This window comes from Protopterus annectens, chromosome 5.part0, assembly GCF_019279795.1.
Source record: "Protopterus annectens isolate FY-2018-M chromosome 5.part0, PAN1.0, whole genome shotgun sequence".
Lineage (NCBI taxonomy): Eukaryota > Metazoa > Chordata > Ceratodontiformes > Protopteridae > Protopterus > Protopterus annectens.
This window is the reverse complement of record NC_056735.1, coordinates 802,414,616-802,427,327: the sequence shown is the minus strand read 5'-3', so window position 1 is coordinate 802,427,327 and position 12,712 is coordinate 802,414,616. Positions and strand designations below refer to the sequence as shown.

General features: G+C 44.0%; 1 long non-coding RNA gene across 1 annotated transcript in view; it reads right to left on the bottom strand.

Moving 5' to 3' along the window:
- Positions 1-887: 887 nt before the first annotated feature.
- LOC122802049 overlaps positions 888-12,712 on the bottom strand; it is a 100,051-nt gene continuing 88,226 nt past the window's right edge. Inside the window, exon 3 of the long non-coding RNA XR_006364861.1 lies at positions 888-1,198. This is a non-coding gene — a long non-coding RNA (uncharacterized LOC122802049). The remainder of the gene's footprint in view (positions 1,199-12,712) is intronic.

The window sequence follows — 12,712 nt, the reverse complement described above, 5'->3', positions numbered from 1 at the left end:
CTTTGGCTATCAGGTGTGCTTGCAGTATGGAAAAGCAAGCTTGGCTGGCTTGGAAATCCACTGAACAGCTAGTGTTTCCAGTAAGTGTCTCTAATGTGTTGATTCAGAGCCACCTCCCTATTCCAGGATGGATGAGCTGGCAGCATCTGCTCATTCTTGTCCTCCCTGGGCAGGTCCTACAAGAGCCAAACTCCTAATCAAACCCAGATTGCCTGAGACATATTCAGGGCTTTATCCTTTACTCCACAGAACTGGCCTAATCTCATACTTGATGATGAAGTTTATATACATCTCTGGAGATTGCTAAAGACATCAGTTCTGCGCGTGCGTGTGTGTGTGTGTGTGTGTGTGTGTGTGTGTGTGTGTGTGTGTGTGTGTGTGTGTGTGTGTGCATGTGTCTGTGTCTGTAACTCAAAATGATGATTGCCAAAAAGCTGAAAAAGAAAAAAGACAGAAAACAATGGAAAAGAGCAAATCTCAAAAATCACTCTTCTCCATTAAACTTTTTTTACAGGGGGCAAGCCCCCTATCACCGCTATGTCAGGGGCAAGCTTCACACGCTACCTGAACTTATATATACCAACTCCAAGGCGACCATACCTTGGAGAAAAGGAAATATTCTGAGAATGGCATCTTGGAATTAGTATATGTAAGCTCGATCTTTCGGCCATTCAGTCTCCATACTTTGGGATCCAGTCTAGCAGATCACAATATTTCAGATCGTAACATTGTGGGTGTCTTTGTATTGGAGATAGCTGATATTATGATTCTTATTTTGTACACATATTTGATCTTTTATTACATGTTTTAACATCAAATACATTTTTTATGCTTGATTGTGATTAAACATAGTAAAACCAGAAACAATAAAAATCCACACAGTGGAATGAATGCAAAAATCAACATTTAATGGCAAATTAAGCAAAAGTCAACATTCAAAGATAGTTTTCTGTCACATTATTAAATTGTGTTAGCTCAGAGACTTTGCAGCATCATCATTCACTAATCATTAGAGTTGGAATTATTAATGAAGAATGCAAAATCAAAGAAGATATGGTGAGAAGATGTTCTTCATAAAGCAAAAGAACACAGTAGCTTCTCCATGATGGATGTTTTGTTTGTTCTATGACTGGAGAAAAAATCATGGAAGCATAATATCATAAGCAGTTCTTTCACTTAAAGTGTAAGAGTACAGCACCTGGGGATAGAATAGAGATATGAAGAGTATAAAACATTTTGAAAGACAATTGGAGCCGTCATTCTTTGCATAAATAATAAGAGATTCATATGAAATCATAATCAATGGCAACAGCTTAGTTAATGACCACATTTGGATTCATTCTAAAACATCAAATTTAGGGGAATATTACCTTGAAATTATAAACAAATTAAGCAAAAAGCAGTTAAGCACTAAACGTAACAAAACAACAGACTGCAGATTCCAGTTGTTTGTTAGTGCTGGTACATTTTTGTCTGGGTGATACAACAGCTGGATTCAGCTGATGCGTTTTTCAAAATACCACCTGCACACTTTCTTACATGACCTGCATGGCACATTAAGACATTTTAAATATTTTGATTAACAGTTTTAATAAGTCTCAAAACAGCCAGCTGTCCATCAAAAACAATCTTGTAAGCATTTAAAAAATATATATTAATTTGAACTTAGTATCCCCAGTGGTAGCGATATTCCTTGATTCTTTTTTATGAAAACACTAATGTAAATAGAGTCTCAGGAGCTCTGCAATTTGCAATGCATTCCAAATTGTATTAAGTACAACTTGCTAGCTTTATCAAAATTTGGTTGCCTTTTCTTAATGACAAGTTGTCAGCTCACTATCATTCTGGCTAAACATGAGAATTTAGTGGCAAAAGACAGTGGGCCAGATTCACGATGGCTTGCACAGAGTCTACGAGTAGAGTAAGACCCCATGCAGCCATTATGTCCGACAAGCGATCCATGAACAGCCTGTAGGGGCATGTAAGAGAGCTTCTAACACGTCTCCTACACGGAGAGGGCTGTGATATGCAAATTACCTCACTTGCAGCCGAAAGGCATGCAAATGAGGTAAATTTACGATCCAGGAAGCAAAAACCTGTCCGAGTAGGAGACGTGTTAGCTGCAGATATGTACTCAGTTGGCAACTGAGTACCGTTCTGCAAATAGCACAATGGAGCCTTGTCAGCTCCAAATAAAGGTTGCATATGGTTGAGGAAGCATGCCAATGCCCAAATATATGGCCATTGGAAAGTTTCCCTGATGCAAAATTAAAATAAAAATATATTTTTTTCGCCGATTTCCGATGTTTAAGCATAGTGCAGCACCATGCAAATGGGGTGCGCTATAAAAATCATAAAATAAGGCAATAAAAGCCACAAACATGGAATTTATGAAAATTGGAAAATTACAATGTAAGGGAATAGCAGGCAGAAGACAACATGGCCACCGAGTAGGGGTTGCTAAGGGGAGAAGCCCAGTCTAAGACATGTAACCAAGCATTAGTAGGCAATCCTATGTAAATGAGTGTTAGGATAGTGAATCACACTTTTACATAGCAAATGAGCACAGTCAGTGGAGTGTAGGAGTAGGATATGGGGAGGAACAGAGTAGGAGATAGGTGACATCACAAGGGGGGTATGTATGAAAGTAGTGCAGCTCATTGGAGCACAGTGGCATGTGTTAGCTGTCAGTTAGACATCATGGAAAGAGGTGTGTCAACAGGTAGGCCAGGGAAAGCCAAGAAATGGAAGGTGTATACTGTGGATAACACCAAAGTTTTTTGCTGAGCGGGTATGCGCGCCTGTAAACTCGAGTAAGACAGAGTGCGTGCGTGGAAGCGTGAGTGCACGCATTTAAGCAGGAGTAAGCATGTATAAGGCTGTTGGAAGACCTGTAAACTTGTTTGCGCTGGTGTGCAGGCATTTTAGCCCGAATAAGCAAGTTTTAGTCCGTCTAAGCATGTATGCCCATGTGTGAGCTGCTGTGAGCGTGTTTGCGCTTGAATGCGCGTCGCTCCCCCTGAGGAAACAGAAAGGAAAAAGGAAGCAAAACAAATAGCAGGAAGCTACCAGGTGATACTAGTAGAGCTAGCAGGTGAAAACAACCCAAATCAGGCAATAACACAGGCAGAATACCAGCCTATCCCAACCCAGCACTTAAAACTCTGCAAACAACAGTGCAGTTTGTTTCTCACAAGAGACACTGAAACACTGGAGTATGTTTCTAGAAGTGAAAACTGAAAAAGCTTCACTCAGACAAAAAATTCTAGAGGCTGCCATTGCTGTTATAAGATGACATATGCAACCTGCTGAGGGTGGTGACAATGCAAATGCTGCCGGACAACCCACAGTGAGGAGACGGAGAAGAGTGTACAGGCCCAGGGTCACCTACCAGGGGTTACATGAGCTGGAGATAGTGGAGCACTATAGAGTGGACAGAGACCTCCTGCAGCAAATTGTTGAGCTGTGCAGGCCACGCCTCACACATAGAACCAACAGAGGGGAACCCATCCCAGTGGAAACCAAGGTATGTGTTGACCTAAGAATACTAGCAACAGGTACCTTTCAGAGACCAACCGGTGATATGATGTGGATATCACAGGCATCAGCATCCAGGGCACTGCACCAGTTCCTGGATGCCATGTCAGCACATGTCAGTGATCATGTATATTTCCCCATTTCCTGTGAGGTATTGGCCAGCAATATGCGTCTCTTCCAGCAAATAGCAGAATACCCTGAGGTAGTGGGTGCAATAGACTGCATGCATATACGCATCAAAGCACCAGCCAGTGAGTGGGGTAGGGCTTACATTAAACACAAGAGCTTCCCCTCCATCAACTGCCAGGTTGTGTGTGATGCCCAGGGCACAATAATGAATGTGTGTGTTGGCTGCCCTGGAAGCTACCATGATTCCCATATCTAGCATCTGACGCAGCTGTACCAGACATTTGCCAATGGGGACATCCCACATGGTCACTTAGTGGGGGATGCTGGTTATGCACTGGAGCCGTGGCTGATGACACCCATCAGAAACGCACACACACCTGAACAAGAATGCCATAATGAGGCACACGAAGAAACATGTAATGTAATCGAGTGTGTGTTCTGGTGCCTGGACACATCTGGTGGAGGCTTGCAATACTCACAAACTACATGTACCCAAATTGTCATGGTATGTGCTATGCTACATAATATGATCCTGTGAAAACAGCTGCAACAGGACCAGCATAGGCCTGGGCCAAACAGCCCCCCACCATTGCCAAGCCCATCACAGGCAGAGCGTGACTCGGAGGAGGAACAACCTGAGCCTGCCCCAGTAGGCAGAAGAAGGCATGCCCAGTATGCCTTGGCCTTGGCAAAGAGGCAACACATAGCACATACACTGGCTCAGTAGGAACCCTGGAAATGATACCTCTCTCTGACTCACACATATAGTAAAAGGGATGCCTAACTTGACACTACCTGTTTCCAAACATGTATAGGGAGTGCAGTATGTGCATTCGACATAGGCAGCCCTGCAGCACCACCTGAGGCATGATTGCCATGTGTTAAGCAATGTAAGGTAGTGCCAAACAGCATTTACCACCATGTCATATATGCAAACTTGATGATCTTCAGTAGCATCCTACCCTCACCAAACATGAGGGCACAATATGAAGACAAGATGATCAATTACAATGATTGGCTTAAGTACTGGTGTCAGTGAAAGGGGATTCAATGCCTGTTAGCCTGGGATGAGATGCTCAACAAAACATGATGCTTTGCTGGGGATGGATTTCACCTATCACCTGTGGCCTATTGGATACTGCCAAAGGCTCTTGTCACCCCCATAGTGCCTTTTCTAGGTAAGGCTCAAAAGACAAACCCACCTCCATAGGTATCACAAGGGATAAGAAAGTATAAGTAATGCTACTCAATGCCAGAAGTCTAAACTGCAAGATGCACGTACTCCAAACACTCCTCAGCATGGAGAATGTTGATATCTGTGCAGTAACAGAAACCTGGTTCAAGGCTCCCAAGAGCACCCTAGCATTCACAGGTACACCTCATACCATGCTTTACAGCTGCAAAACATGGAACAAACTACAAAAGGAGGGTGAGTATCAATATTTGTCAAAGATACCCACACCCCCAGGTTGGTGGAACAGCATGAAGCATCAGAGACTACCCATGTGTAACCAACAGTGGGTAAAACCACCTTCCAGTTCATAGCCTGCTACAGACCACCCTCCTAAACCCAGGAACCACACTTGGCCAACTGGAGAACACATGAAAATATGAAGATCTCCCCAAACACCATTATAGTGGGTGGCTTCAACTACCCGCACATACACTGGGAGCATTACCCTAGCTCCAACACCCTAGGCCAAAGGTTCCCAGAATTTATAAACCAAAATGCTATGGAACAACTTGCTATCACTCCCACAGGAGGGGAAAACATACTGGACCTGATCATCACCAACAAGGGGACTCTATGCCCAAGACCAGACATGTATCCCTCACTGGTATGATCAAACCAGATAGTAATCTCAGTGGATATTCACATCCCCACCCCAGCCCATGGCCAGAAAACCACAGTGAAAAATGTTCACTAAAGCATATGTCACACACCTCAAAACTGAGGTGGAATCCTTCACAGCCCCTGTGTCTGTGGAAAATACGGCCCAGACCTCATAACCCTTTATAAACGCATTCTATGAACACCGTCAGGAATGCATGGATTATGCAATCCCAAATAAAACCAAAACCCAATCCTCCAAAGGCAGGCATCCTGTTTGGTGGACCCCAGCCATAAACAAACCATACAATACAAGGAGGAAGCTATTATATGATAGATCCAAATCACAAAAAGGAAGCCATCTCTGACCAGTATTATTGAAAAACAACATCCACACATAAAATTGTCTAAGGCCATCTGTGAGATAAAAATTGTACAGGACACCAAGGATAATCACAAGGCATTCTTTACTTATTGTAGGAACCTGTGTGGGAATCCCCAGATATGTTCAGAATTAGTCCAAAATGACAAACAATACAACAAACCCACAGACATTGCCAACATCCAAGATGACAGGTTCAGTGCAAACTCCCCCCTCCCCACCAAAAGGGCAAATATCTATCCCAGCAGAGTGCTGGCCCCCTGACATTGCAGATGCTCAGGTAACAGCCAGCCTCTCCAAAGCAAAACACACAGCATCAATGGGACCAGACGGTGTCCTGGGCTGTGTCCAACATGAACTCCAAGAAGAATTAAACACACACATAAAACCACTGTTCAATGTCAGCCTTAACACACAATATGTACCCAAAGAGCAGTGTACAGCAACAGTGGACTCTCTCCACAAAGGTGGTGCCTCAATGGATACTGCAAACAATCACCCCAGAAGCCTGACTAGGTTGGTCTGCAAAGCTATGGAAAGGATCATCATGGACCTCAGAAATAAACATATTGGGAACACACAGACACTGGATCCTACCCATTTTGGCTTTGTTAAGGGCAGATCCTGCCTCTTAAACCTGGTTGAGTAATTTGAAACAGTCACCAAGGCCATTGACGAGGGGATGGTGGTCCACACAGCCTACCTGGACCTTGCAAAAGCCTTCCATACAGTACCCCACTTGGTCATCATAGATAAGATCACCAGCTTCAATAGTATCCCCTATGTCAATAGATGGGTTGCAAACTAGCTCAAGGACAGAACCCACATGGTCTGAAATGCTGGAGCCATGTCAGACCACAAACCAGCTACAAGTGGCATCCCACAAGGCTCAGTCCTGGGACCTCCCTTGTTTAGTATATATTTCTCAGTGGTACAGGCCAACACAGAAGGACTGTTGATGAACAAGTTTGTAGATGACTGCAAACTGGGCAACATAATTGACCCTCCAGCTGGCACAAGCATCTTACAAAAGGGCCTCATAGAAACCGACAACTGGTGCCAGAGCCATGTCCTCAAGCTAAACACAAAACAGTGTATAGTCCTCCCCTTTGTCAAAAACTAAGTGCCCACAAATTACTACATATGTGGTAACCTATTAAGTATGGAAGAAGTGATAAGGGACCTGGGGACCCAAGTCAACAGCAATCTCACATTCGACAACCATGTGGCCAAAGTGTTCAGAGTAACATTTCATATACCCACCTAATCATGAAGGTAATCACATCTACATCAATGGAGGTCATTGTACCTCTTAACTCATCCCTCATCAGGCCCATAACTGAGTACAATGCCCCTTGTGGGATGTACCTTTTCAGACACTGCAGCAGCTGGAAAGACCACAAAAGTACCTCACCAGGAGGATCAAAGGGCTCAAACACATGCCATTCACTGCCTGGTTAAAGAAACTGCAGCTCCACTCAGTGGCATACTGCCTTCCCAGAGGCGATCTGTGCCAGATGTATAAATCCATGTCCAACCTGAAATCAATGGACATGCTGCACCTTGGAAAATCAGAATCCCATCAAGCTACACACTCAAGAGACCTGAACCTCAAGACTGAAATAAATAGGACGTGCTGGAGTGACAGATCCATAACCCAGAGGCTCCCCCCACTCTTGAGTAAACTCCCACTCCAGGTTAGCCAGAGTCCCTCATTGACTCTCTTCAAGAGGAATCCTGATGAGTGGATGGGAGATTGTAGGTTTACCCTGGGTATCACTTTTATGTCACTGTTAGCCAGAGGCACAGTATACTAACCATGAAAAATGTAATGGCAAACTCCACTTACAATGTGTGTTGAAAGCCAAACACACTCTGGCTAGGATTATAAATGCCCTAGGGCAGATAGCCTAGTATGAACCTATGAACAGAATCACACACACCAAGTAGTACAACTGTGGTCACTGTGGAGTAATGTTTGCCAATGTCCACCCAAGTTGGTGAATACACAGCAATGTCAGACAAGCCTGGTTTACGTAGGCCATAGCTGAACAAAATGCAACATGCTCATATTTGCCCAACTGGCCCCTAACTAATCTGGTCTGCTCAGTATGAGCATTTACAGCAGTGATGGGACTCAAACCCATGACACTGTACACTACTATAGTGAAAGCACTGAATCACTACACCATGACAGTATTGCAGTGTTCAGCCAGTATGAAAGAATGTTGCCAAGTCTTTGCAAACTATCCCATGGAAACCCTGCAAGCACAGCATAATCCCTGTTAAGTTATGGCACAGAGGAGTCTGGCAGCAAGAACACAACATGACTTCTAACACACACAGTATTAATGTCAATATTGGTCATGTTCACACACAACCACAAATGTAGTGGACTTCAGATCACAACATATGGAAAGGTCACACTGGGCATGCTCATACACTTAGATAAATGAGACACATGTCAGGCAACAAACCATGGAAAGCCTGAACTGGGCATGCTCACACACTTAGGCCATGTCTGAGTATAGCAGTCAGTCACACATATCTGGCAGTTATATGTGTTAAGCCAGGAACCTCCCACAATCCAGCAATCCAAGCTGTGCACACAGTTAAATGACAACAGACACATATATTAATATACCGGAACCCTGTCATGATCAAACATGTTACGCAGATACACAAGTTGTTCACAGAAACTGTGAAAGCTACGGCAATAAAGACCTGCAAACAGTAGCAGCAACAAATATTGTGCATCCCAAACATAAACATAGGTGCAGAGGTGAATACTAGGCTGTCTGCCCTAGGGAATTCATAAGCCTAGGCAGAGTGTATTTGGTGTCTGCCTCCCCAGTAGAGTAGCCTACTGTGCCTCTGTAAAGTAGGTCACAGAAGGCACCCTTTAAGGCTACTTTGCTGTGCCTCTGTCAAGCAGGAACACAGTGGAGTTCCCAGGGGTGAATTTGCAATTTCCCAACCATGCGGCTGTATTTTGCTGGAAGAGGGTTGGTGAGGGGCTATGTCTAACTTTAATTGGGATTCAATTCCAGAGTGAGGGGAGCCTGTGAGTAATGAATCTGTCCCTGCAGCATTTCCTATTTATGTTTGTGCTGAGGTTTACGTCCCTGGAGTGTGTAGCTGTAAAGGTCTTGGATGTTATGAGGTGGAGCATGTCCATTACTTCTGGGTTTGAAATGGCTGTGTACGTCAGGCATAGATTACCTCTGAGTAGGAGTTAAGCAACTGAGTAGAGCTGGAGATCCTTTAGCTAAGCTGCATAGAACATCTGTGTGTATCCCATGATTCTCTTGGGGAGGTACTGTTGTGTTCACTGTAGTTGCCGCAGGTGTTGGGTAAGGTACACCCCAAAAGGGGCATTGTAGTCAAACATGGTCCTGATGAGTGAGTAGTAGAGGGCCACAATGACCTCACATGATCTACATGCAAACACCCATGTGAGAAGGAGGGCTATACAAAGTTCTTAGCAATGACTCTCTGTCAATGTGATTAGCAAAGGAGAGGTTATGATCTATCTGGGTCTGTGGGATATTGTTATATAGTAGCTTCCTCCTTCTGTTGTACAGCTTATATATGGCTGGGGTCAACCAGACCGGTCTCCTGTTTTGGAGGAGTCATGGTTGTATGTGGGATAACATGATCAATGCATACCTGCAGCTGCTCATACAATGCGTTTGTAAAGAATTCTGCAGATTGGTCTGTATTAACCTCCAGCACGGGGCCTCTGAAGTATTCCACCTCAGTCTTCACAAGTGCAAAGTCTGCTTTTGAGAAATTCTTTACAGTGATTTCCTTGGCTGGGTGTGGGGACGGGATATGGATGTCCAGGGAAAGTTGATCATGGTCTGATCTTAACAATGACAGTTCTACCTCTGGTGTGGAACATAGAGTCCCCATGTTGGTGATGATCAGGTCCAATATGTATTCCCCCTAGTGGGTGTGGTAACTGGTTGTGCCATAGCACATGGATTCACAAATTGTTTTGGCTGTAGGGTGATGTAGAGGGCTTGAGTAGTATCCCCAGTCAATATTTGTGTACCTGAAGTCAACCACTATAATAGTGTGTGTAAAGACCTTCATATCCAACACTGTTCCCAGGAAAGCCAAGTGTGGTTACTGGGTATGGGTGGGTGGTCTGAACTACACACCAAACCAAAAGGCAGTTTTGCACAATGATAGGTGTATATGTATGGCATGTCATGCTTAGTGCAGTGGGACCAACCCAGAGGTGTGATTATCTGTGATGTATATGGATATACCCCCTACTTGTGTTCTGTGTCACAAGTCCTGTGGTCATGAAGCATGGTATAGAACATAACCTGGCAGTGCCAATGTGCATATGTGACCCTGAATTATGTTTCTGTGAATGCACAGATATTGTTATCCCCCATACTGAGTTATAGTTAAAGATGTACATTCTTCTTTGGAAAGACTGATGATGTCACCACCCTATAAATACAGCAGGAGAAGGAAAAGCATCCAGTAATGCGAATAGTGCACTGCGCTAATGTGTCTGTCTCAAGTATCTTAACATAGTTAGGTAGGGGTTTGAATCTTGCAGGGGTGTGTGTATGTCTGCAATTCTTTGTGAAAGGAATGGCCATTTTGAAGACTGGGATAACACACTAAAATATGTACATTATTCTTTGGAAACACTGATGATGTCAGCACCCTATAAATACAGCAGGAGAAGGGCAATGATCCAGTAATGCGAATAGCGTGCTGCTCTAATGCGTCTGTCTCAAGTATCATAACATCATTAAGTAGGGGTTTGAATCCTGCAATCGGGGTGTGTATAGGCAGGGGTGTGTGGATATCTGCAATTCTTTGTGAAAGGAATGGCCATTTTGAAGACTGGGATAACACACTAAAAGATGTACATTCTTCTTTGGAAACACTGATGATGTCAGCACCCTATAAATACAGCAGGAGAAGGGAAATCACACAGTAATGCAAATAGTGTGCTGTGCTAATGCATCTTTCTCAAGTGCCATAACCTAATTAGGTAGGTGTTTAAATCCTACAAATGCCATGTGCGCATTTGTCATTCAGTTTGTAAATGTGTTGTGTGTTTTGCTTTCATTATTGTATGACATATTATTATAACAGTAATTGCCATGCACACATCAGGTATGTGTTTGCCACATACAGATATGTACCTGCCCCATATGAATACAGTTGTTACCTTTGCCACCATGTGCTGCAGCTTACCAGACCTTAGGCCATACATGTATGTTGGTGACAATGCAAGCTTCTGCAGTGATCTATGTCCTAGGCCAACTATGTGACACACATCCATGAAAGCTTTGATAGATTAATGTGGGTGACGGTTCATGTCTGCAGTACGTCAGACATGTTAAAACACAGCAGACTCTGTGAGTGATGGCCATCCACTGTAGGTGTATGGCAACTGTTGTCGATATGCATACAGACACCTTCTTGCTTAGGTGATACACAGAATGTCTGCAGAATACCTTTGGAAATGATAATATCACAGGACAGACAAGCTAACACCTGTCCACATGTACACCATTACCCGTTCTACATGATGAGTGCTACCACCTACATGGTACTGTTGGAATACTATGTTAACTACATGCCGATGACAATGCCACAGTAGTGTTACAGCAATATACCATGGCTTGGACAACAGGTATCTGTCCGTATGATACCCTTGTGGTGGTTAGGTGTGTCATGTGTAGAATGCATTGTAGGCCACTGTATGTATTTGCAGTCATGGATGGACATATCCATAGTGTGGTGGCATGTACATGAGACTGCTATATGCCAAAGGGTATTGTTCCCAGGGATGTGTGGGACTCAGTAACAATGGCTACTGGTATAGTGTAGTACTTCAGGGATATCACTGACACCAGATTCCTACGTCTGTGTATCAGTTGAGGAGACACCATGTAATGACCACTGAATGTCAGGCTATGTAAGCTGTGTATACTACCAGAATGCAGACCATTGACATGTGGAAATCGTATCACCCACAGCATACTGTCAAACCATGTCATGTTCCATGCTGACCATGTTCACAAATGTACACCTGCAAATCGGTGATGCAAACATCACACATGTACTGTCCACACCCCAACACATGCAGGCACAGGTACACACAACAGCCATGTGGCACATGTGCAGACAGTACACTTTGGGAATTAACACTGGTGTATACAAAACTGCAATGACAAACATAGTTAATGTATCATGCATGCTTGAATATACCCACAACAATATCATTACACTGTACTGTTAACAACATTATAATATTACTACAGTGCTATGTAGTCACCCTGTGCATCGGTACAATGCTATCCTTTTCCAGCATCAATGTTACAGATGGCAGGAAGTGGCACAGTTTCATCATATGCACAGGGTGTGTACTTGGTTTGCCAGAGTCTGCCACTGACACATCCAATCGTCATGTATGTGTGTGTGCGTGTTAGTGAGTGACAACAGTACAAGATGGGGCAACATTGCTGTGATGTGTGTGTGTATGTGTTAGCCCATGTGTTAGCATTATGTGTGTGTATGCATGCACACATTTCCAGCATGTGGCTGCCATATACAGGTGTTTGTGGACAGCCACAGACTGTACCTGCCAGGTCATACAGGTCACTGTCTCTGGCCACAGACACGGTACCTGTGCCTGGCAGGGGTGCTATGGACAGTATCAGGTACTAACCCAGACTGGGTACTGTCATTATAAGCAGTGGATTGTTGACTGGACACATGTCCCTGCTGGGACTGTCCAGAGCCACGTGCACGTGGTCTTCTAGGATGGTCTAATCACAGCACAGACCCAGCAT